The 26,393-nt window shown below is 45.3% G+C and overlaps 1 protein-coding gene across 3 annotated transcripts in view; it reads left to right on the top strand.

Annotated features, from left to right (window-relative positions):
• The window catches only part of FOXP1 (forkhead box P1), a 714,752-nt gene that overhangs the window by 173,650 nt on the left and 514,709 nt on the right, over positions 1-26,393 (top strand). For all 3 annotated transcript variants that reach the window (XM_054975302.1, XM_054975305.1, XM_054975306.1), the window contains exon 4: positions 21,862-21,910. The gene's annotated coding sequence lies outside the window, so the exon portion shown is untranslated. The remainder of the gene's footprint in view (positions 1-21,861; positions 21,911-26,393) is intronic.

Raw genomic sequence — 26,393 nt, forward strand, 5'->3', positions numbered from 1 at the left:
ATTTACCCAAGCGGCAAAGAAATACCCAATGTCTCACAAGTGATCAAAGCCATCTGTGAGTTATAGAGGTCTCTTCTCATCGGTGAGGAAAATATAGTGCACTTCAATCTGTTTTATATTCTGTTTGTACAACATGCACATTTTTAATTCTCATTTTTATTTTGGTTTGTAGGTCTTTTTCCTCTTCCCTACTAGTGATTTTTCAAGTCTCAACTGCCTCCTTTATATCTCATGTTGATGCCAGACACAGAGCAGATTGGAAGCCCTTTGAACATTCCATTAGTTGGGCTCAAAGTAGGCTTTTTTTTCCTGATTACTTGGTAGTGATGAGCATAAGGAATTTAATTTTGATTGACATACAGTGTGCCCTTAAAGCAAAGTGATCTTTTATCAATCAGGCCTCCACAGTTTAGTTATGAATCTATCATGGTGATGCCCAGTCTGTGTTGCAGCAATTATATTTGATTTGCAGTTTCTTTTCTGGGTGTTGGTTACTTTAGGTTGCTCACACAGTTAGTAAGTACTGATGCTTCCCACAAGAAATTCTGACAAAACTCAGCCGGTTTTCTATTACACTACGTGAGACAGTTTAAAAATGGTTTGGGATTGAATCTTGAGACCGTTTCAGAAGTCCTGCATTTCTCGCCTAATGTTATCATAGTTCAGTTAATCAACATGAATCTTTATTTACAGCTAATGTCCTTGTCACTGGAGATGTGCAAAGACGTTAGGACAAAAGAGGTCATCCAAGAATTCTTGAGTCAATCTCCCCATACCCTTCTGATCTTCTCTCGCCCACTTTCCTAATCAGAGTTAATCAGGGACCTGATAACTCACCCCTAGCTGTGTGTGTGTTCTTAGGACCTTACACACACACTCAGATGCGTGTCTGAGCTGTCTTCTTGCTACCAACTGCTGTCGCTCAGATGCTACTCTCTGCAGATGTCCTCTGTCTACTAGATTGGTAAATACTACCCTTCTCCCTCTGAGGCAGGAGGACATCTTGGGTGTTTCCTTTCGCCCAATCAGGGAGGCAGGAAGTTGAAATTTTCTTCCTCTTCCTGTTGGTGCCTGGAACACCCTGCTCTCCAGTTCTTTCCTGCCTCCAGGGAGAGCAGTCACTTAGGCAGATTCTCTGTCTACCTTCCTTTGACTGATCTTACTATTTTACCCTCGATTCTTCTTAGATCACTTTCTTTCTTCCTCTCTTCTTAATCTCCTTTTGACCTATTGCTTCAGAGTTCTTTTTCTGTCAACTCTCCACTCTCTCCCTTCTGATCACAACATCGGAGGTCATGGACCCCAGGGACTCAGAAGGGAGCTTTATGGATGCCGAGGAGGAAGCCCCGGCAGCGGTGATCCCGGCCGATGGAACAGCGACTCTACCCGGTACCGTCCTGCCCCTGGGGCTGGATCGGTTTCCCGGCACCTTTCCGGCCGGCGAGCCGTGTAACCCCCCCAAGAAGCATCGCGGATCGTCGCTGGAGCCGGGAGCCGTTTCGCGCCATTGCACGGAGGCTGAAAAAGGCGCCAAACGCAAAGCCGCAGAAAGAGCGGGAAAAGCCGGCGGAGCTCGCGTCTCTTCCCGCGCGGCTCAAAAAGACGTGCTTGCCATCCTCCCGCCGGGAGAAATGGTGGAAATAGTTGCTAGACCAGATGCCACCATTCTAGCCACAGATGACACCACAGAAGGAGCAGGTAATGTGTCCATCGAAGTTGAACAGTTCCTGCAAGGAAGCATCCGATCCTTCTTAAGGCAGGCTGTATGGGAGGAGGTTGGGAAGGTCTGTCAACCACCCTCCAGGGCTTATAGCGACCATGCCCTTTCTCCTTCCCCACCCCCCAGTAAGCAGCGTCGAACTGCATCCTCCTGGCCCACTAAGGCGGCCCAGAAGTCGGCCCGGGTCTACCCCAGGGAGCTGGAACAATCGTGGGGGGGGGGGATTCGTCCTCAGAAAGCGAGGACGAGGCTGAAGGGGAATTCCTCTCTGAGGAAGAGGATGAGGACACCCTCATTCCTGAACAGTCCAATAGACTCTTTAAATTAGACGACTATCAATATCTGCTTTCCAAAACCTTGGCAGCATTAGAACTTCAAGAGTCTGCAAAAGGGGGGGAGGAGGACCCAGACCCAGGCAAGGGATCATCCAGACCCAAGGGAAACAGAGAGTTTTTCCCTAGAGATAGCACTCCTGAAAGGGTCTTCCCCTTCCCGGAATATTTTGAAAGGCAGTTAAGGGCTGAATGGAGGGCCCCAACATCTTCTAAACAGTACCACAGTTCTGTCAAAAAGCCTTACCTTCTTTTACCAACGAGTTTTTGCAGATTCCCAAGGTTGATGCACCTGTGGCCGCCCTTCAATCCTCTGGCCTACTGACGGAGGATGGTCAAGGATCCGTCAGAGACAACCTGGACAAGAAAGCAGAGACTGCACTCAGAAGGGCGCACGAAGCCTCGGCAATGGCAATCAAGGCTGCCTCATCTGCTTCCATCGTCTCCCGAGCAGCAGTGGTCTGGGTTCGGAAGCTCACACAGCTGTTACCAGGCAACCGCAGACGATTAATGGAGGGTGCTAACAGGATCCTGAAAGCAAGCTCCTTTACGGCGGATGCAACTTTGGACGCTCTGACCTTTTTCGCCAGAGCCATAGCCTCCACGGCGGCTGCCAGGAGACTCCTATGGCTGAGAGCCTGGCCAGCCGACTTGCACTCAAATTTCATACTTATGGCTTATCCCTTCCAAGGGGACAAGCTCTTTAGCGAGGCTCTAGAAAAGGTACTGGTGGAGACACGCGACAAGAAAAAGGCCCTTCCGAAGACGATCAAGAGGGTGGACCGACGCGTTTACAACTCTCAATCCTTTCGTTCCCAACATGTGCTACCCAGATACCGACAGGACAACAAAAGATCTTCCTGGAACTCTCCAAAGAAGAGTCACAGAAAAAAACCCTTTGGCAACAGATCCTACAAGGCACCTCAACAAAGGGGTGATCGACAGGGCTTTGAGTCCAAGGCCCAGAAGTCCTGACTCTCAAAGCATACCGGTGGGAGGGAGACTACAGCACTTTGTACGGACGTGGGAGGAGACCCAAGCGGATGCGTGGGCCATCAAAGTAGTTTCTCAAGGGTACGTCATAGAATTCAAGTCCATCCCACCGGACCGTTTCCTCAGATCTCCCCTTCGAAAAGATTCAAAGAGAAATCAGATTACGTTCAAAGCCATACAGCACCTCTTAGAGATTCAAGCAATAGAACCAGTCAATCATCAAGAGTTGGGATCAGGGGTCTACTCCATCTTCTTTACAGTTCCCAAAAGGAACGGAGACTGGAGGGCGATCTTGGATCTAAAGTTTGTCAACCGATTTATTTATCTGAAACACTTCAGGATGGAGACGCTTCGGTCCATTTCGGAGGCTCTTCGCAGCGGGGAATTCCTGACTTCGATAGATCTCACCGAGGCGTATCTACACATACCTATCCATCCCTCACACAGACGTTTCTTGAGATTCTGCGTCGCCGGTCATCATTTTCAATTCAGAGCCCTTCCCTTCGGCCTGGCCACGGCCCCCAGGGTATTTTCCAAGATCTTAATCAATCCCATCATGCGTCTGCGAGAAGCCGGGATTCATGCACATCCGTATCTGGTCGACATCCTCCTGAGAGCAAGTTCCAAGAACAAAGCAACCCGGGACACCCAGTTAGCAATTTGGTGTCTTCAGTCGTACGGATTCCTGGTCAATCTGGACAAATGTTCCTTGAACCCATCCCAGTCGATCCATCACCTGGGCATGATACTAGACACCAAAAGGGGACTCATCCTGCTGCCCCAAGAAAAAGCTCTGAAAGCCAAAGAGCTGGTCAAGTCGGTGATTCAGGAGCAATCAACATCCATATTGAGACTGGCCATGCTGATGGGCACACTGGTGGCGGCCTGCGAAGCAATATATTGGGGCCAATTTCACTCCCGGGCCCTGCTCAATTTTCTTCGTCCACATCAACATTTAATCATGACCAAAACAGACCGCCTCATCAAGGTGCCGTGGAAGGTGAAGGAAAATCTCCGATGGTGGACTGTGACAGCCAACCTGCGCCAAGGCAAGTCATTCCTCCATCCCCAGAGGATTCAGTTGTTCACAGACGCCAGCCTGTCGGGTTGGGGAGCGGCTCTAAACGGCCGTCCGGCTCAAGGGACTTGGTCCCCGGAGGAGTCTCGTCTTCCCATCAACATACTGGAAGCCAGGGCGATCCACCTGGCCCTGGCACACTTCTCCGACTCGATCCACGGCAAACACGTCTTGATCAGGACAGACAACGTGTCCGCCAAGTCGTACCTAAACAAACAGGGCGGCTCGAAGTCTTCCAGGTTACACAAAGAAACAGTGAAGATTATTTCGTGGGCAGAGACACACTTAGCATCAATCCAGGCGGAACACATAAAGGTGACAGACAACCTGCAAGCAGATTGGCTGAGCCGACAGACCATCCAACCAGGGTAGTGGTCACTCAAACGGGAAATTTTTCACCTCGTCACGAGCAGGTTCGGCCGACCAGTGATGGACCTATTCGCGACTCACTTGAACTGTCAGACCCCTCGTTTCCTGTCTCGATTTTTTCATCCCCTAGCAGAGGGGATAGACGCCTTGTCATCACCGTGGCCGGAGGGTCTTCTATACGCCTTCCCTCCACTCCCGGTCCTTCCAAAGTTGCTGCGGAAGATAGCAGACTCATCGGTGGAAGTGATCGTGATCGCCCCATGGTGGCCCAGGAGACCTTGGTTTTCGTCCCTTCAATCGCTAGCTGTTCTTCCTCCCTTCCGACTGCCAGTCACTCCAGACTTGCTTCACCAGGGTCCGATTCTACACCCCGACCCGGACTGGATGCGTCTGACCGCCTGGAAATTGAGAGGCTCTCTCTTTCCAAGCTAGGATATTCGACACAGGTAGTTAAGACTATGCTCCCTTCTAGAAAGAAATCTACAGCGAGGATTTATAATACCTCATGGAAAGCCTTTGTTCGCTGGGCCAGAAGGAAAAAGGTCGATCACCTACATCCACACCTGAATGATATTCTGAACTTCCTACAAGATGGGCTGGATGCAGGGTTGAAACCAGCCACGTTACGCAGACAAGTAGCAGCCTTGTCTTCAGTACTCTTCTTTCCTGATGGACTTAGTATCTCTAAACATCTGCATATTCGACGTTTTTTGCGAGGGGCTACCCCCTTGAGTCCTCCAACAGTGCACCGCTTCCCCACGTGGAGACTACACGTAGTTCTATCGGCGCTGACTAGGAAACCCTTTGAGCCCTTGAGAGAGGTCCCCTTGAAATGGCTAAAGCTAAAGACTATTTTCCTAGTAGCCATTACATCAGCGAGACAGATTTCCGAACTAGGGGCCCTCTCTGTCAAACCAGGACTTTGTGACTTTCATATGGATAAAGTAGTCCTGCGTACAGATCCTACCTTCCTTCCGAAGGCTGTCTCCTCATTTCACAGATCACGGGAGCTTAACTTGCCGTCCTTCTGTCCCAAGCCGACACACCCCAGGGAGAAGGAGTGGCACACATTGGATGTACGCAGAGCCCTCAAGATCTACCTGGTCAGAACCGAACCTTTTCGGAGGTCGGATTCTTTATTTGTCAACACGTGCCCACCAAACGTGGGCAAGAAAATGTCAAACGCTACGATAGGTAGGAACATTCGTCTGTGCATTGCAGAGACCTACCAAGCTTGCGGCAGAGACTTACCTCAGGGCATCACCGCTCACTCCGTTAGAAGTGCAGCGACTAACGCAGCTCTCCACAACAATGCCTCCGTGGAAGAAATCTGCAGAGCTGCAACTTGGTCGAACATCTCTACCTTTGTTAGGCATTACAAGTTGAACCTTTATGATTCCGCTGACGCTGCCTTCGGAAGAAGAGTTTTACAACATGTAATGCAAGATGAGGACCTTGTCCCACCCGTTAGAGAGTAACTGCTTTGGGAGCACCCAAGATGTCCTCCTGCCTCAGAGGGAGAACGGACCTTTGGACACTTACCGTGAAGGGTCCTTCTCCTCTGGGGACAGGAGGACATCTTGCCCTCCCTAGGTCTCTCGTCCTTGCTGATCTGTTCACCTTTTTTTCCCCTGGTTTTTTGCTTCGTTCCCACTGATTTCATTGTTCAGTGTTATCTTGTGGTTGTGTATGCTGTTCATACCTGTTCGTTTTTTCTTCTAAGCTCTTAATGTTTTGTGTTCCCTCTCAGTAGGGTCCTCCAGTACTAGTTTGTTGAGGCTTTTAACTTTTTTCTACTGCTGTTTGGAGTCACCCGAACTGGAGAGCAGGGTGTTCCAGGCACCGACAGGAAGAGGAAGAAAATTTCAACTTCCTGCCTCCCTGATTGGGCGAAAGGAAACACCCAAGATGTCCTCCTGTCCCCAGAGGAGAAGGACCCTTCACGGTAAGTGTCCAAAGGTCCGTTCCCCGAAGCTGCCTTCCCTTTTCCTCACTACCGTTCTAGTTAGCTCTCTCTGTGTTCTCTCTGTATTTCCCTCTAATAAAAAGGATTCCTGTTGAACAACCACCTGTTTCTTTCACAGAGAGTTCTCTACAGGAACAGACCTAGTATATATTGGCGGAGATCCTGCTAGTTACCTCCTCTTGCTGCTTCTCCTTCTACGTTAATTCCCCCAACTCACAAGGAGACACACACCCCCATTTGCTTTCCGCACTGCCTTCTCACTCTCTACCTAGCATAAGGCAGAATAGCCTTGGACATCTTGCTCTCACCTGAGCTATGAATTATGAAGAAGAAAAAGAAGAAGAAGAAAGAATTATACAGAAATTAAATAAAGAAGGAAAAATGATAGTTGCAGAAAATGTAAAAGGTCATTAATGATCATGAAGTGGTGAGACAGATTGTATTGAGTTTCTTTAATTAACTCATCTTTGTAGTCATAGTAAAAGAGCTCTCTCTAGATGTCGTTAAAGCAAAATACAGTATTTTGCATCAGAAAATCACCCTATTAAAATTAGTAAGACTTTTAAGATCTACCTAAAGGAGGTATAGGAATGAGCTTGTAGGAAACCTGAATAGCTTCTTATTCCCAAGGTGATCTTTCTAGTTGTGGTTGCTGTGGCAGGGCAGTTCCTTTGTCACTTCCTGAGCTGTTCCTGGGTTGTGAATAAAAAGGGACTTCATTTTCCAGGGTTACAAGTTTTATAGTTTTTCAAGTACCATAGAAGTAGTTTGGAACGCTTCTAGATATTTTTACTGGAAATCTGAGTAGATATGCGGGATGAGTGCTCATGCCTGAGTTTTAGAATTTGAAGTGACAGAGTATACTTCAGAATTAATGGTCTGGATGGGGAAAAATTAACATCTGGCTCTGATAATGAGATGTACAGGGAGAATTTTTAAAAGAATACCAGTGTTATTACATTGTATTTTTAAAGTTTTTTGCTCATTATACAGAAGATAAGAACAGATCAATGGTACTTGCTCCTCAGCTCACAGAGAGCCATATTCATGTTTACGATCAACCAAAAGAGACACATTACTGTATGCCCTGTGTGCCACCTTACCTGTCAAACACATACAATATTATAAGATAAAACTAGGTAAAGGTAGTCCCCTGTGCAAGCACCAAGTCATTACTGACCCATGGGGGATGTCGCAGCACGACGTTTTCTTGGCAGACTTTTTTGTTCCGGAGTGGTTTACCGTTGTCTTCCTCTGTCATCTACACTTTACCTCCACGAAACTGGGTACTCATTTTACTGACCTTGGAAGGATGGAAGGCTGAGACAACCTTGAGTTGGTTACTTGAATCCAGCTTCCGCCAGGATCGAACTCAGTTCATGAACAGAGCTTGGACTGCAGTACTGCAGTTTACCACTCTGCACCACGGGGCTCTTATAAAACACAACTATTAATATTAAATATATAACTACAATAAGAACATTTTATATTTACTGGACTACCTTTATAAGCATCTTCCCCAGCTCTGTTGAACCTGTGTACCCTTCAGTTTCCTTGCTGTCTTTTTGTCCTCTCCCTAGCACAATGCCCACAGTACAGGTTGTCTTACACTCTATGGGCAGGCCAGGTTTAGTCTCCTGAATTAAAGCCACCAACTTGGCCGGTTAGATTTGGGAGGCTCTGTTGATATAAAAGACAAGAAACTGGAACACAGGACCTATTGATACTGCAGTGGAGCCCTATTGATACTACTCAAATAGGTTTAGAGTTAATCTGGATTAGCAGCATTTGTTGGCAGCTGTGGAGGCTCCTGAGAATGTGCTGTGCCTTGATCAGGATCCTGCAAAGAAGTGCTGCTCTCAGATCCCTGTTCTGAATTGAGGCGGGGAGTGTTCATTGCCAGTCTGGCCTGCGTTCTTTGCACTGCCTCGGCCCAGACCTTCTGCCGACGGCACTAGGTCCAGGTTAGCATCCTGCCCAGTGGGTGCCTAGTGGTTAACTCAGAGGCTGGTTGCAAGGTCTCTGTGACAGGAAGACCCCTAGAGCTGCAGGAGTGTGGTCGGCAGGTGCCTCTGCGGCATCAGGCCTTCCCTGGTCGCTCTGATTCTCCTTGCCTTGGCTCCTCCGGCTCTTCCTCTGAGCACTTTTAGGCAGAGTCACTGGGTCTGTTGGAAGTGGTCATGACATAGGTGAGAGCAAGATGGCCAAGACTATTCTGCCTCATGCCAGGGAGAGAGTGCAAAGGCCGCGAGGGAAGTAAAGCGCGCTCAAGCTTCCCTCTGCAGAAGCTTGCTCTGAGCCAACCAACAGCATTATGAAGCCTCTCCTCTCAAGAAGCTGGGTTCCCTGGACTTCCTTCTCTGCCTTCTCACATTCCCTCCAGCATGGAACATAGCAGCTTGGACAAGAGTGTGATTGCTGAGGAACCTGGAGTAAAGCAGGCTGGCTGTGGAGAAAGGAGTGAAACCCTGACCGCCCTGCTTCAGTCAGCTTGCTCTTTTTCTTGATGACTCCCTTGATGGTGGTAGTGGCTTTATTTTCTCTTTAATTTTGCCAGCTTGCCCTCCTCTTGGTGGCTGCCTAGATGCTGGGAGGAGTACAGGGTTGTGGGGAAGAATAGGACAGGACAGGACAGGAAGGGCTCTTTACTTTCATTTATGGTAGGCATCACAACTCAGAGAGGCTTACTTGTCCTCCAGCCCCCCTGGTGGTTGTTGTTTCAGAGTGGGAACCACCTGATAACCACAGTCCAGGCAACATCCTTGCCCACTTCCCTTAAACATGGGGTAGATTCCATATTATGGGACGATGCTCAGAAGAGCCACAGGTATTATGTCAAAAAGCCCCATGTGGCTGCTGAGCTCCTGAGAATCACTGGAGTAGACTGGCAAAAAATGTTCATGGTTTGTGTTGGGATTTGCATCCAAATCTATATCACAGTTCAGGAGATGGCCTCCTTGCATGGCGTTCATTGCAACTGCATGTTTGGGGAGCTGGGAAAAGAAACAAAAATACACAATTTTCAAAATTATCCTGTCCCCAGAATGTAGCATGCATCTCTAGGGTTCTTGCAGCCCCATGCAAGCAAAATGCTGTGATGCCTTTTATTCTCATAATAGAACTTCTGGTTCCTGTAATCTGGTGGCTCTGAAGTGAGGGAATCTCTTGAAATCTAAAATTATGATGTAATATTAACTGGTTAGAGACAGTAGATGGGCTTTTCAAACACAATCTTTTCTGTTTACCTTTAGAGCGAACAACTTGAGTGGGATTTTTTAGTTTTCAGGTACCTTCAGGAGAATGTGACTGACATAATATTGCACAAACAAGACCTCAGTTCTATCATTTTTGTGCACGTGTCTGCTTTCAGCTTGCAACCTGGTTTGATGTCTTGCTTCTCAGAATGCTTGATGGTAGTAATAACGGAAACAGAGAAAAAAATTGTCAGCATGACTACTGTCGGCGTGTCGGCACTAGTCCAGGGAGTTTCAAAGGGATGTTTTATTGATTCTGTAATTGCACAGTAGAATGGACAAGCTGAACTGTACCTCAGGGCAAGGAAAGCCCCTGTCTAAACGGAATCCGTTGAATGTACACTCAGCTGTAACTTCAGCAGGAAGAATTTGCTCTGCAGTACAGTACAAGAAAATGAAAGAGAACTCTTTCCGTCTCCCTCTCTTTTTTATATGATACTTTAAATTCATTTTGCTTGAAATTGTAAGCAAAATAGGGAAAAAGAAGCAGCAGACCAAAATAGCAGTTTATTGCAGCATTACTTTGTGATCTTGCTGTTCCTTAAAGTACCAGCAGAATCACAGGAAGAATCTGCCTGTATTTTTGTTTCTCCCATTCTGAGAATACTTCAAGAATAACACTGTCCTCCTAAGCAAATCTAGTCTAGTTAGATTCTTTCTCAGGTCTAGTGGGACTTACTCCCAGGAAAGTGTTCTTAACTGTAAGTGTATGAGGATGGAAGTTACTAAAAAAAATGACAATATGTAAACAATTACAATTACAGTGGTATTATTATTGTGTTACTGAAGAAAACTGAATTTTTAACCTATATCTTCCTTAAAATGCTACAAAAGGTTGTTTCTACAGCTTGCTCTCATTCCCATTAACATGCTGTCTGCCTTTGGCTGGGTGATATCACCCACCAAATGGAAGGCTTAATTAAAACCAATTTAGAAGAGGTACTGAAATAAATAGTTTAGAGAATATTTTCATGATTTCAAAAACGTTTGCTCAGGTGGAAGTTTTTGAATCTGAAGTATTAATTTTAAAAATCTAAAAAGTTCATGGTCAGTTTGTACCAGTAATTTGGTTTGATGTGTGGGAACTCAGGACTAATTTCAGAAGCTTCTTTTGAGTCTGCAGCCAGAACAGGCCAGGTATGCTGTAAATATAATGTGCTTAGCCCTAGGGGATAAGGAGTGTCTCATAACTTATAATAACTGTGGTTTAAACAGAGAGAAGAAGGTAGGTAGAAGAGAGAGAGAGAGAGATGATGTTCATTTGGCACATAGTTCAATTTTCACAAGTGCGGGATTGTAAAAGTTTGAAAGAGGGAGAGGTTTTCTGTTGCCCTGTTCTTTCTCCATTGAGAAAATGTTCCTTAATGAAAGGCCGGAGAAGAGTTCTTTGAAACAACAATGTCCCTTGTTCCAGGTGGGTGGGTAGGCATGTAGATAAATGTTAATTCCTGATACTATTATTGTTGTTAGTCCTCCTTTCTCACTAGGAACCAACGTAGATTATACATCTGATAGAAAACAGGCAGCCCAATTGTAAAACTCATTGTCCACATATTACTGACCATAGTGTAGTGCCAGTGCTACCGTGGTATAATGTCTCCACAGGGAGAAAAGTTTTTTGAGCAGAGCAGTGTTTGTTCTCCTGCTTGGCTGTCTGTGCAAATTTCTCCCTCCTTTTTTTTTGCCTCAAGTGCCTTTTTGTGGAGTTCCCATCATCAAAATCCTCCCATTTATGATCTAAGTGTGTAAATTATGAGGCCAGAGAGATATACCTAAAGACTTAGTTGGTATTCTAACCTATGCTAGAGCTGGGAGTGCAGTAAATGGTGAAAAGGGGGAACTTGTCTTTGCACTCTCTGTGTGTTCTACGGGGATACTTAAATCTTGCTGCCGCAGTGCTGTGCCAGAGGAGTGACTGGGGCTGAAAAGGCTTAAGATTGTATCTAAGCCCTTCTATGCCCACAGTATGCTCCAGCTCAGCCCAGTTCTGTGCTGGTGCAAGAGGTATTCCAGCCCAGTATTGACACCACAGACTGCATCAGTACCAGGTTGGTATAGCCCTTTTCATGTGATCTGGAAAGCTAAACTTTGGTACATATAGTCCAGAACACTGATTTCTAGAAAAGTATATAAAAAAGGAAGATTTATATTTCTCTATGTAAAAGTTAGGGAACAGATAGGTATATTGCATGAATTCAGGCACTTCCACCATAGTGAGAAAGATGATTATTACACGAGTCTGAAAGCAGAATACTGTCATGTCTTGTTCAAAAGGGAAGAGTGTTGTGTGTTGCACAATACCTACGCTAGTGTAGAGTATCAAAGCTCCTGAAATTTGCTACATATATATAGTTCAAATTTCAATATTTGAGAAGTCTGAAAAGAGTGAGTAGAGGAATCTCCAGATTTGAAGTGTACCTAAGAAAGTCAGCATTCTAGTACGAAGCAAGTTGAAAATACACACGAGACAGAATGTTAGGCTGTGAGTTATACCGCCAGCAGTTGTCAGAACTCAAGGCATATAAATTGTACTATGCTATAAAATCTCAGTTTACTTAGTCCCATGTTGTGAAATGCTTTCTATGCCGTAATCAGCTGCATCAGTGAAAAATTATAATAATAATTGCTATGAAGAAATGCATTACATTTTTTTGGTAGAGTTATTCACACTGGACAAAATAAGCTCTCACATAGCTGGGCTCCTGATTGGGACTTACTGTGCAATCCTAAACAGTGACTAGAGGCGGGCACGAACTGAATTACAAACCAAAGTTCGGCACAAACGGGGCTGGTTTGACGTTTGCAAACTGGTGGTTCATGAGGCCCCTTTTCTCACGAACCGCCATGACTTTTTAGGCGTGTTTGTAGGTTTGTTTTCTGTTTGTGAAGCCAGACAGCCTGGCACTGATCCATCAGTTCCCTAGGCAGTGGAAGGGACGAACATCTGCAGACCTTCTGCAGCTGTAGAAACACCAATCTTAGCCCTCAAAACCTTGATAGGCAGCTCTGCCTGCCAACCAGAAAGCTCCTATTCTGCTCTATGGAGAACGAGTATATAATAACCACTTCTCATCCTCGTGGTTCCACTTTCCAACAAGCAGAGAGACAGGGAAGAGCTGATGTTGGGAGTTGGAGAGAGAGAGGGAGGATTTTGGAGCGTTTTGGTGGAGTTGCTGGCTTGCTGCTTAAAAAGAGTCTCTTTCTCATTGTACTGGCCTGTACAGTCCCAGTACTGGTGCTGGGAGGTGGACTGGGCTCCAATACCCAGTCCAAGGCTGAGACTCTAGGGGCTAGGCAAGGCATGGTTGTTCAATCCAAGGTTGGGGTCCCAGCCGGCAGGCTAGGCAAAGTCAGGCAAGTCCAAGGTCAAAGTCAGGCTAGGCAGGGTGAGGCAGTCCGAGATCAGGGTTCCAGCAGGCAGGGTAGGTAAGGTCAGGCAATCTAAGGTCAGAGGTCCGGCTTTTAGGGAACAGGCAAGGGAAGGCAGAGTGAATGGCTTCATAGCAATTGTACACATTACAACCAGCAGCCTCTCTTGACTGGTTTTATAGCCTCAGGGCTAAGGGTCATGAGTGCAGCCAATTGCTTGGGAAAGGATCCTGCACCTACTCTTTCTCATCATCAGGGGGCAACTGGTGCTGGCTCAGGAGGCGTGCACTTTGCATCCTTGCCTGCAGTTCCATTCTCAGCTTCCATCTACAGCGCTCTAAGGGTGGAGGTGAAGCTTGAGGGCTGGGGCCAGCTAACTTGACTTTCACCTGCTGGATCAGAGCTAGAGGGTGTTGGCTCTGCTTCAGCTGTTGGTTGTGTCTGCTGATCAGCACCCTGCTGATCAGCTTCTGTTAGCATCCCTTCTCCTGAGGACTCCTTAGCTTGTGGTAGTTCCAGTCTAGCTGCACGGGGCTCCTCTTCCCCTGAGGAGTCTTCACAATCACTGAGCCCTGGCTGACTCAGGACACTTATTTAGAGCACCTTTCCCAGCTGGGAAGGTGTTGTGTGGTAGATGAGGGGCCTTTTCCCCCACCCCAGTCGTAGGCCTACTGCTACGCTCTCAGGCCAAGCTTAGAGGGTTCCTCTGCTGAGAGCTCACAGGACTTTTTAAAATTTTGTTTGTTACTAATTCTTATTTTGTGCAGCTGTCCCAACTGGGAAGGTGTCTGTGTGGTGGGCTAGGGCTCCTCCCCACAGCCTCAGGGCCACCACCTGGCTCTGAGTCCAAGCCTATTGGATTCCTTCACTGAGGGCTCAGAGGTCTTTGTTTTATTTTGTGTATTTATTGTTATTTTGTGCTCCTGTCCCACCTGGGAAGGTGTTTGTCTGGTGGGTTAGGGGCCTTTCCCCCCTGCCCAGACCCAGGCCTACTGCTAAACCTTGGGGCCAAGCTTATTGGGTTCCTCTGCTGAGGGCTCACAGTACTCTTTTTATTTTGTTTATTAATTATTCTTACTTTGAGCATCTGTCCCGCTTGGGAAGGTGTTTAGGGGCCTTTTCTCCCCACTCCAGTCTCAGGCCTACTGCCAGGCTCTGCGGTCAAGCTTTGTGGTTTCCTCAGCTGAGGGCTCTTCTTATTAGCTCCATGAGGGTTAGAGTGTGGGACAAGGGTGGTCTTGGGGGGGAAGAAGTCCCAAGCTCATCCTGTTGGCCCACCGGTGTCCAGCAAAGAGACTCTTTTTCAAGACCCTCTTATGGGGATGCAGAAGGAGGCCGAAGAGTTAACAGCATTGCCAGAGGAAGAGCAGCTGCTAAGACTTTTTGAGGAAGAGGAGGAGGAGGGATCTCAAGGTACATTGGGGGATCTTGAAGAAACAGCCAGTTCCTTCACATCCCAGCCTCTGGGGCTGCCCCTGCCTGCGATCCACCCCTCACTCCATCCTCTAGGTCCAGCCACACCCGTCCTGTTCCCTGTTTCAGGCCCATACTTTGGCAGCACTTCCAAACCCTCCCCAACGACCCCTGTGTGATGAGTTGCCAGGCTTGTGATGTCCTGGTGAGTAGGGGTTTGGACTCCAAGCACCTGTCATCCACTGCCTTCCCCAGGCATCTGCAGAAGCACCACCCGAGTCTGTTGGCTCTGGAGCAAGGTGAACCATCCAGTGGGGGTAGAAAGAGGGCTTCTGAGCAGGGAGAGGGGGGATGAGAATGGGAGTCCACCTCGAGGAAGAAGACTCGCACTTGCACCGAGGGTGCTGTGGGTGGGAGTGGAACTTCCAGCCAGGCTACCCTTCAGGAGGTTGTTCCCTTGGGGTCGGTGGCATGGCCAAATAAAAGAAATGAGGGGGTTCAAGAGGTGCTACTTCATGTGGTTCTGAAGATGATTGCCCTGGATGGACTACCTTTGTCCGTTGTGGAGGGTGTGGACTTTTGGCGTGTGCTGTGTCATGTAGCTCCCTGGTATATCATGCCCTCACAGTGGACTGTTGGTTAGCGAATTTTGCCATCCATCTACCACTCTGTGGTAGAGCTGGTCTGTAACGAGCTGTCCAGAGCAGAAGGGCGAACCGTGCACTTCATGGCAGACCTGTAGAGCATCCATCAGCATGGCTACCTCGCCCCCTCACTGCCCACTGGGGCAACTGGAGGACGTCTACCAAGGTAAAATCAGAGCCCCGGGAGGAGAGGACAGCCGTGCTGCGAGGCTACAGATTTGTTCTGCTCCAGAAGTGGGGGATGGATGAGGACCGCACAGGGAGGAAGATTGCCGACATGATCAATGCTGAACTGAGGGAGTGGGTGCTCACAGGTGATGTTATCCATGGCTATATGGTCACGTACACGAGTAGAAACATGGTGGCAGCCCTAAATGAAATGTCCCTTGAGGGCATTGTCTGCCTGGTGCACAAACTGCACCTGGTTGTGAGGGATGCTCTTGGACTGAGTAGGACCATCAAGGTGAACTGGGACCAGGGAACATTGGACACGCGTGCCTTGTTGGACAGTTGCTGGCATCTGGCTGCCTACTTTCCCCTCAGCATTAATTCTTCCTGCCAGATGCATGAGAGGCAGGGGGAGGAGGGGCATCCTGAGCACCAGATGTTCAAATACATGCCACCCCCAGGCTCAGACCAACCCAGGCAGGAGCCTGACCTGTCAATTGGCATTCGTCGCTGGCTTCCATTATATCTAATTTTTGTCAGTGGCTGCCCCCTCCTCACGAGCCCAGGAGGTGGTCAGTTGCCAGTGGACATTACTCATCTCCATCACGTCCCCGGGGGGTTGGGGGGAGACACCACTTGCAAGGGGACTTAAAATCGCCTTTTCGACAGTGGCACTGTCAAGTAAAATAAATGGGTAAGTCTCAGGAGGTGGCCACCGTTAGAAGAACTTATCATTACCCAGATGTCAACCCCCATCCCCAGGAGCCTGTAGCCCCTGGGCAGGAGGAAGGGAGGTGGGCGCTCCGGGAGCCGCATCACTTCCAGGAGTGATGTCACTTCTGGAAGTGATGTCATCACACATTTCCGGGAGCACGTACGCGCTTTGCGTGCGCACGTGTAATAATAGAGAGTTCCACCACCTCTTTTCCCAGAAAAACCCTGAGATCTAGGATGAGAACCTATAGAAGGTAGAGAAGAGACCCAGAGAATGCTATAAACATTGTTCAAGCTCAGGGTGATGATCTTATATTTTGGGTGTTATTTGGGTGTTGGGAAAAATTTCTCCCCTTTTTATGTGTATTAAAATAACGTGACCAAGGTTTTATTGCAATGGCTATGCCATATCTGTATGTTGCTGTGAGGAGTGATATAATATTTATAACTTTGATTGAGGCACAGGATGCAGGAGTACAAAAGAGGAAATTGATTTGTTTATTATTTCCTTGGTAGCATTTAACTCTCAAAACAGCTGTTGGCTGAATGGCACTGTAAGTAACAAGGCAGCTTCATAGGTTCTGAGGTAAATCTTTTCTTTCTTAGGAAAATACTGTTACAAAAGGGCTTACTTACAATTTAATCAAATCCGTCCAGAGCTTAGAGCATGGGTCTCCAAACTTGTCTGCCTGTGGGCACCTCTGAAATTTTGGCAGATGTTGGTTGCCACCACCACAAAATGACTGCCTTGGTAAGTGGAGTCAATCACAAAAAATATCAGGGAGTGAGGTTATGTGTAACAGGCTTCAGTATTTCAGGCAAAAGCTCTGTTTAATGAGATGCCTAACATTTAATGGGATGTTTAAAATTAACATACTTAAAAAAATATTTTCTTGCATACACACAAAAGAAGTATAGAGAGAGAGCTAGTGAAGAACCCCTGACTTGACAGTATGTGTCTTTATTTTGTAGACATCGAAAGCATTTATGCAAAAGAGAAAGGGGGAAAGAAGCTTCTTCTCGTGGCTATTCCTTTACCACGTGCCCTTCTCTCATGAGCTCAGCCATTTTAAACCTATGCTATTACTTGTAACAATGACAGCTGTTGCTGAAAGACAGGTGAGAGCTCTGTGTGTATGTTAAGAGAGAGTTTCTGGCTAGCTTTTAATAGTAAATTAAATGGTTTTTGTAAAGTGAACAAAATTTATCGTGCTAATTACTAAGGCACAACCCATTCAAAGCTTGGTGACAAGGGATTGATACTTCTCTCAAAGGACAACCACCTACCTATCTGTCAAATTCAATCTATCCAGTAGCTTGGGAGGACCATGTAAATAATTCTAAGGGTCCCAAAGATACAGAAGTGTAACAAATAATACATATAAATATATCTCAGTAGATATTCCAGTAAATATTTATCCATTAGTTCATTTTTCTTTTTTTTATGAACAGCAGAATATTTTAATATAAGCTGAGATCTTCCATGTTCTTTGTCACTATCTTTGTCATCAGTGTTTTTGCATTTTCAGAGGTTTTGCATTTGGGTCCTGCAACAAAAATAAATAGTGTATGTGTATGTGTTCTTGTCCAGCCCTTGTTTACAACGTAAACACATGTGTTGTTGCTTAATAATCCACCTCTGCTGAAGATGCTTCAGGTCAGATAGTCAAAGCAATGAAGGTGTGTAATAAATCTGCTCCTTCAGCTCCTCTTATTATGTTCATTTTAACGGTATGGCCAAAGGCACAATCGAAAGAATGAAGGCTCTGTACATACAAGACGCCCATGGAGACTGGTTACCAAGCACTTCGTGCTACACACAATTCCCAGGTATAGCAAAAACATGAATCTTCCCTTTCCATACAACGTTATAAAAGTAACTATGTTAGTAGGCCTTGGGGCCCCTTGGCAAATTCTCCATCCCTCCCACCATGATGGTATACCCAGAGACAGTTTGAGCCTTTGTGGGTTCATTTTCATGTTCCAAAAAGAAAGATCCTGCTTTGGTTGCAGAAGTGTGCTTACCAGGGAAGTATAGAAACTCTTCATTAAAACTGAAACACTAGTGTTTATAGGGACTTCATTGCCAAAGCCTGTGACTGGGAGAGAAAGAGTCAGCAGGACTTCACAGTAACATCCTGGGTCTTGCATTCATGTACTGATTGCTGAGTCCGCGTAGCAATTGTGGGATATCTGCAAATAAAAATCAAATTAATTACATAAAAATGGCAGTAGTTGAAATTACGGTGTGCTTGGAAGGAGTCAAGAGGCAAGAGAGTAAATCGAATAGTATTTTAGTGCCTAACTAACCTTAACCAATATCTTTTATTACTGGAAAACTTGAAATCTCCACTTCTCAGGATGTGTTTTGTTCTCTCCGAATGGGCCAAAAAGAGGTCTGAATTGGAATGGATGTCATGTAAAGTTCAGTCTTGTTGGCAGAGGCTCCTTGGGGCAAAATATGTAAACACCATAAATACAAGCAGAACTGGGATCTAGTTAGTGGAATATTTTTCTGTCACATATGCTTAGCAGCTTATTTTTCAATTAAAACATAATTCATTTATCTTAAAATGAACTCTGTTTATTTTCTCATGCTGTATCCTGAATCGGTGGGACAAATGCTCTCTATCCCTTGTTCTGGAGAGATGAGGCCAAGGAAGAGACTAATCTTCTCACTTTATTCCTGATATAATACAGAGCATGCTGATTTCCCTTTTAAAAGTGGTTTCAAAAAGTATTACAAGTTGATGTTTTCCCACAACATTTTCTAATAAGGTTTTAATTGAAGGAAACTCGGCTCATGTAGTTGCAGACTCTGAAAAGATATTTGGAGGTGGTTGCAGGTAGAACTCTCTCATATGAATCTCCCACTTCAGCATTCGTATGAGAGAATTCAGTGGTTTGGTGTTTTTTCCCTGATCAAAATTTCCTTCGATGTGGAAACATTACATGTCACATAGAAGGCTAAGTGAGAAGTCTTTCCCCTGGAATTTTTAGCGTGGAGAGGGATTGTGACCTGAGTGCACTTTCAAACAAGCAGACTGTCAGCTGCTGTGAAAGAGGTATATCCAAGGACTATATTTGTTTAATCAGACTTCAAGTGTATACTCAGAATGTTGTGAATCAGTGAATCTTAATCTGTGGTTTGTAAATCATTGGTGGTTCGTGGTGTGCTTTGAAGAAGGAAGCAAACATGAATATCAATGCACCACATAATAATGAATCACTTGTGTGGAATGAGCCATCTTATTTTGCGTTACGGTCATTTGCACATTATTTTAATCGAGGGATCTGGAACCCATGGCTCAGTACAGAACCTAATATGGCCTTTTATTAATAATAACAATAACAACAACAACATTCGATTTATATACCGCCCTTCAGGACAATTTAACGCCCACTCAGAGCATTTTACAAAGTATGTTATTATTATCCCCACAACAAGCACCCTATGAGGTGGGTGGGGCTGAGAGACAGGGCCGGCGCACCCATTGAGGCCAGGTGGGCGGTGGCCTCAGGCGCGAGGGCACTGGAGAGGCGCCGGAGGGGGTATCGGGGGGCGGAGGCGCGCGCAGCAGAGCTGGTGTGACTGTGCTGCAGCTGCTGCTGCAGCCAGCCAGCCCTGTGCCACCGCTGCCGCCGCCGCACACCCCAGCCAGGTGCAGAAGCCGTGAGCCGCTGCTGGGGCGGCATGCAGAGCATGGAGCAGCCTCCGCGCGCCGCCCCAGCAGCGGCTCGCGGCTTCTGCGCCCAGCTGGGGCATGTGGCAGCGGCGGCACGGGGCTGGATGGCTGCAGCAGGAGCTGCAGCCAGCCACGCCAGCTCTGCTGCACGCTCCTCCTCCTCCACACATCCCAGCCGGGTGCAGAAGCCGTCAGGCTGCTGCTGGGGCGGCGTGCGGAGCACGGAGCAGCCTCTGCACGCCACCCCAGCAGCGGCTCGCGGCTTCTGCGCCCGGCTGGGGCATGTGGCAGTGGCGGCAGCGGCGGCACAGGGCTGGCTGGTTGCAGCAGCAGCTGCAGCCAGCCATGCCAGCTCCGTTGCGCGCTCCTCTGCCCCCACACACCCCAGCCGGGCGCAGAAGCCGTCAGGCTGCTGCTGGGGCGGTGTGCGGAGCACGGAGCAGCTTCCGCGTGCTGCCCCAGCTATCCTGCGCTGCGTGATGATGTCATCGCACGATGATGTCATCACACAGTCCTTGGTGTGTGCACACACACTGTGCGCGTGTGCACGAGTGGCCGCAGGCGCCAGAAACTCTGGCGCCGGCCCTGCTGAGAGAGCTCCTAGAAACTGACTCACTCAAGGTTACCCAGCTGGCTTCAAGTGGAGGAGTGGGGAATCAAACCCGTTTCTCCAGATTAGATTACAGATTATTCTCAGATTACAAGCATGTTTGAAAATTCTGCCATTTGTTTTCATAGAATATGTGTAACAAATTATTCTTAGATTAATAGTTACCATTTTTTCTTTTCTAGAGTAATATCCTTTATATGTATATTATGAATTAATTACTAGATGCCACATGTGAGCAATAAGCCAAAAAACTTTAAGCCACAAATTTTTGCTCAGTTTATTCCCTTCAGTCAGAAAAACCCTATATAATCAAACAAACACTAAAAAACCTCTCACAGATAAGCTATTTTTATATCTAAATTCTTATTCCTTTCTAACTTTGTTTTTGGGGTTTTTTTGGTCTGTTTGTTGTTTTGATAGAAAAATGAGAGAGATTTTAATTCTTCTAGGGATGTAAAATAAATTAAAATACCCTTTTTATGTAGTTATTAACATAGCCAATTTACAAAACCCTTTGTAAGAAAAATGGCTTTGTAATGGGGACACTGTCAGACTCTTAACTACACACTGCTGGGAGCCGCTCTAATAATGTCTAATGCAGTTTTAGGGAAGTGAATCAGTAGCAGAAAACAGGATCGCTGCTTGACTGCTCCCTTCCCTGGCAGGAAGAAAAGGACAGTGATCAAGCGGAGGTCTTCAAAGGAGGCCCTTAAATCACTGGATAACATGAAGAATGGGATGTGTACAGTCTGCTGTAGAAAGCCAGCAACAAAGCATTTGAATTGTAGTGAGAGAGATAATTCTTGCAGGAACATTTAGATGACTCTGATCTTTTTCCATTGCACATTAAACAGCACTAAAGTGCACCGAAGATAATGGAAAATGCTCAAGTGTAGTTTTTCTTTTCTGTAGTTGTTTATGACATGACCGCTGGTAATGAGGCATTGTATCTAAAACTCTGCCAAGAAGAGAGGTGTCGTGATCCCATACGGCATGGACTCTTAAAATGCGATTGCCAAAATAATAGTATTATAATCTTATTTAGCTTTCCTACCTTATAAGCGTGGAATATAGCATCTATAGACGGTTCCCCAAGTCTTTAAAAAAGGAGATTTGTTTGGTATTTTTGGAGGTAAAAATAGAAAAGATAATTACATAATGGATCTGGTTCTTTTGGTTTTGGCATATGTATTCAAATGTCACAGTAACATTTAAGATGATAGGGTAGCAAGGAATGACTTTATTTCAGTCTCTTAAATACTGTATTAGATGCACGATTTGTTTTTTGGTGAAACTACAAATAGTGATTTGCCAGGGGTGGTGGGTACCAGGACAGAGATCCAAGTTACAAGGATTATTAATTTCTAGCCCTCAGAACATTGGAAGTAGCTTTATTTAAAAAACTGCGAAGGAAAAAAAACATTTACACTCCAAAGAACAGACGTGGAATCTAATCAATCCAGTGTGCACGTTAAAGAAAACATTCCACTGGTTGGTGTTGGCATTTAAACGAATGTGACTCCCCTTCTCTCCCTTTTTTGACAGGTAACCCTTTCTGAAACATGGCACAGTGACAATCAGTGACAAGAGTGAGGTCAGTCTGGTTTGTTCTTTCTGTTAAACATTGCTTTTAAACATGTTGTATAGGACCTAACTCTGGTTAGAAATTGCTGATGTATCACGCATGTGGGGCATACTGCAGGATAGTTTCAGAACAACTGTGAGCAATGGCTTTTATCACTGAGAACAAGGCAGTGAAAGTAGCCATGAGCTCCAATCTCTGTACGCTTTTGGAGACTTTTCTAAAACTTATTTTTGCTCACTCTGTTGTATGTCAGACACTTCAGGCTGTCTACAGTCACTGACCTATTCCAGTCTGATCCAGCAATCTATTCCAAAAACGTATATCATCTCATGCATGAGTTGGTAGTGATGGTGGCAATGTCTCCATTTATTTCTGTCTATGGAGCACAATCCTGTAATATGCAGATTGGTCCCTCCACTGAAGTCATTAAATTCATAAATGACCTCCACCCTTGGCATGCAGGAACTGCATGCATTCATCAGAATGCAAAGTAATAGCACATTGGGAAAATGATGGTTGTATGAATCCGCCCATATTCACAAGAGAATATTGACTTGTGCTTCTACGAGACACACCTCACTGTTGGAGGTAAAGTGCCACGTTGACAGCCATCAGGTCCAAACGGTAAGAGGACTCTTAGAGTTATACACCTCTTTTATCCTTCTGTCTGCACTTTAATCTAATATCAGATTCAATTGATATTATTGATTACGTTCCCTTCAAACCCGTATTCAGTGTATGGTACAGAACTCAATGTGTGGTAAAATGTAATTCTTTTTTCTGTGTGACTTGAGCATAAAAGGTGAAAGTATACAATTAATTTGCCAGCACTTTCTTTAAAATTGTATGCTGGATTTCTGTGAAACGCTGTATGGAGCAATATTCCAAGTAAATTATTGTTATTTACTATGATTTTTTTGCCTGCGTATTTAAAGTCAACAATTATGTTTCCCTTTTATACTTAATGGCTTTGTACAGTATTTTTAGAAACCTGGTCAAGTCTTACTTTATTGAATCTGAGCACCTGATCTGCACAGAACAGATTTAAAAATACACCATCATAACTTCTAATACTTTTCTGTATCCTTTAACACCTACATGACATTTTGAAATTTTGAAAAGTGATCTTGTTTGACAAAAATGACCTAAGGGGACTGAAAAGCCCCTGAATATATTCCATTACTTGTCTTATCTGCACACATTGATGGTCTTTGACCTGAGTTGCTGACATCCTTCCAACTCTTTTGTCAGGGGTCAGAACATGACTGGTATGCTTTGAAAACTCTATGAAAATGATACATAAACGTTGCTATTGCTGTAATGTAAGTTTTAAAGGATCCTGTGGGTAGTTTGGTCAAGAATGAATGGATTGCAGTGACCACTGTGTAGTGGATATTCAAAACTTTGCACTTGGCAACAGTACAGTGATGTTTGTAAATGGTGCAATAGTTGAGAGTTATAATCACAATACTGTTGTACAGGCCCTGAGTAGGTAGTGATGGGAATGGTGGAATGAGGGTAACTGCCGTTGACTACTGGTTTAAGGTTAGCATTTGACGTAAAATATTAATCTGATACACTAACAGTGCCATCCTAAACCATTTCATACTCTTAAACTCACTCACTCCAGGAGTAACTCTGATTAGGATGGCACTGCCAAAGAACTTCTAGGACAAACCTGCCTTGAATAGGCAGTTGCTGTAGGCATAGTCGCTCAAAATTACGTGTGTTCTGTGCCACCTAAGAAGCTTGAAATGTGGGATCCTGTGCATAAAACAACTGATCTGACAAACCCTTCATACACTTCTCAGGCATATGGCAAGACTAAACATACGTAACAGATTTCTGAATTAATTAGAACTTTATTAGCTTACTTAAATCATTCTTGGGTGTGTTCTGTATAAGGGAATGTTTGGCTTTAACATGGTTTCACAGGGGTCTTTTTAGCGAATATGAGAAAAAAGTGTATTCATGTTAGCCGTGCAAAGCATTGGGCATCACTAGCTCTGAATCTCTTCAACTACAGAAAATGTTCAGAAAGGCCGTGCATAGAGATCTAGTCTCTGGTGCAACTCAGCATTTTTCTTCATGTGCATTTTAATCTGCATAGAATTGGAAGTGTTGAGGCTATTTTCCTGAGCTGCTGAAATTGGATTTTCGGGGTTGGATCCAGACCAAATTTTCCGCTAACTGAAGGGGAAATAGTAGAGTCCACCTTTAAGACCTTTAAGACTAGCTAACTTTATTGTGGCATAAGTTTTCGAGAGCCACAGCTCTCTTTGTCAGATGCATCAGAAGTATCATTACAAAATGATCCTGTAATTCTGATAAATTATCAGAAGAAGTATCATTACAGAAGGGAAGGGAAATTTCTACTAATTTCACCCTTCCCGCAGTGGACCCACGATTTGCCAGTCATGCTGTTCCTTAAAATCTCCTGTACCTCAGGAACAGCATTTTGATGAGCTCAGAAGGCTGCAGTGGGAGTGGGGAAGGCAGGAAAATTACTTTCCATTGCATGAGCAGAAAATTTAATCTTGATCGTACCTTTTATCCTGCATTCATTTTTTATCTGCAATCCTTTTTTAATTCATTTTTGCCAAACCTGTTTTTGCAAACCCTGACTTTGACACTCGCCCATATTTTCTCTGTTCTGTCTTAAGTTAAATTTAACTTTCTTCAGTCTTGATATCTGACCTTCTCCTAACATAATGTTCTACGCTCACCAGTAAAAGTCATCCTCATAACTGTTGGAGACAAACTTGTGTACAGGAGTGACAGATACAGGATCATTTACACACATCATTGGGAGAATTGCTGCCCTTCACTCTTGCATAGATGGAGCTTGCAGCTCTTGCAGAGGAAGAAGAAATGATTCCTGACAGCTTTCTCCTCCGCCATCATTCTGGAGGGTTCCCTGATCTTCAACCGTGGCTTTTGGTGGGGAGAGAAAGCAATAGACCAAATGTCATTAATTTTAGAATTCATTGTATGTTAGCAAAATTACAAGATGCACTTCCAAAATAAGATAAATAGCATGGTGCCAGCCAAATAGATGCAGTTGGCAAGCAGCTTTTTGCATTGGGCACAAATTCAGTACACACCAAGTATTTTTTGATCATGAACTTGGACTGTGTCTATGTGGTAATTGATTTTCTGTTGGGTGATATGACCTTCACAGAATCACTGATTTAACTTGAATTTGAAACTGCTGACTTGAATATTCAGGCCTGCCAGGAATATGATAATGATGGCATGCCTGTTTTCATCTGCTTGGATAACACATGGTATTTAGAAATTATCAGAAGTATCATTACAAGAAATGTCTTCTCAGTGGTTCACAGAGGGAATAGTAATGTCTGCACCAGCCATCAAAGCTCAAGGGAGCTTGAGTCTCATTCTATTTGTTTGTATTGTTTCCAGTTACTATTGTTCTTCTGACAAAGGAAATTTTTCTGCATTTATGGAATCAGCAGTAGGTTGGATTCATAGTCACCCTGACTGATGAACACAGCCCCAAATAAGTGATGATCGCTACTGCCCCACACAGAAAACTAAACCTTTACTTTGATTCTCTCCATTTAATTCAATATTTGCACAAAAATGTCCTCATGGTGAATTGACTGATGGAAGACTTTGCTTTCTATTATAACCAATGGCTGGGACATTCAGCAAACAATCCAGTAGGGTATTGCAGAAATCCAAGTAAAAATAATGCTGAAACAAAATTGACATGACGTATTGCACAACGTGGACCTATCCAATAGGAGCATACTTACAGCAATAGACAGTATACACTAATCTAGTCTACAGCACAGGTGGTCTCCAACCTTTTTGAACCTGTGGCCACCTTTGAAGCTCTGACACAGTGTGATAGTCTCAACAAGAAAATGGCTGCTGCAGGAGGCAGAGCCACCCACAAAATAGCTGTTGCAGCTTACTTTCAGCAACATTGTCAAGATCCTTGTGCTATGGATGCAGCGTCTTCCAAAGCTGTTTTTTTTAAAAAAATCTGCACAGCCAATCAAATCTCCAATAGTCAATCAGAAGCCATGCTTGGCAAAAGCCCCACCTGGCTACACCCACTTTCTAAGTGGGAGTAGCATGAAGAATAGTGTTGGTGGGTGCTATGGTGCCCATGGGCACCATGTTGGGGACCCCTGGTCTATAGTCCGTATCCCTTTCCAACGTTTCTCTCTGAACCATTTCCTTATAGCAAAGTCCTATTTAGTTGTATAAAAAAAACCCCTCCTGAATAATCCAAGTTTGCATAGTTTATGAAAAGTGGTAGCTTCCTTGCCCTCTTCAGACAGGACATTCTGTAAGATGGGGGCCACCACAGAGAACATGCACGTACAAGCAGCTGTTGATTGTGCCCGTATATAGGGTGACACCTGCAGAAGGCCATTTTCAGATGAGCAAAGCTGCCATGACTGGGCATATTACATTTTGGATTGTGGACTTACTGGAGATCAAGGAAGCTGAGAATGTT

Source organism: Eublepharis macularius, chromosome 4, assembly GCF_028583425.1.
Source record: "Eublepharis macularius isolate TG4126 chromosome 4, MPM_Emac_v1.0, whole genome shotgun sequence".
NCBI lineage: Eukaryota > Metazoa > Chordata > Lepidosauria > Squamata > Eublepharidae > Eublepharis > Eublepharis macularius.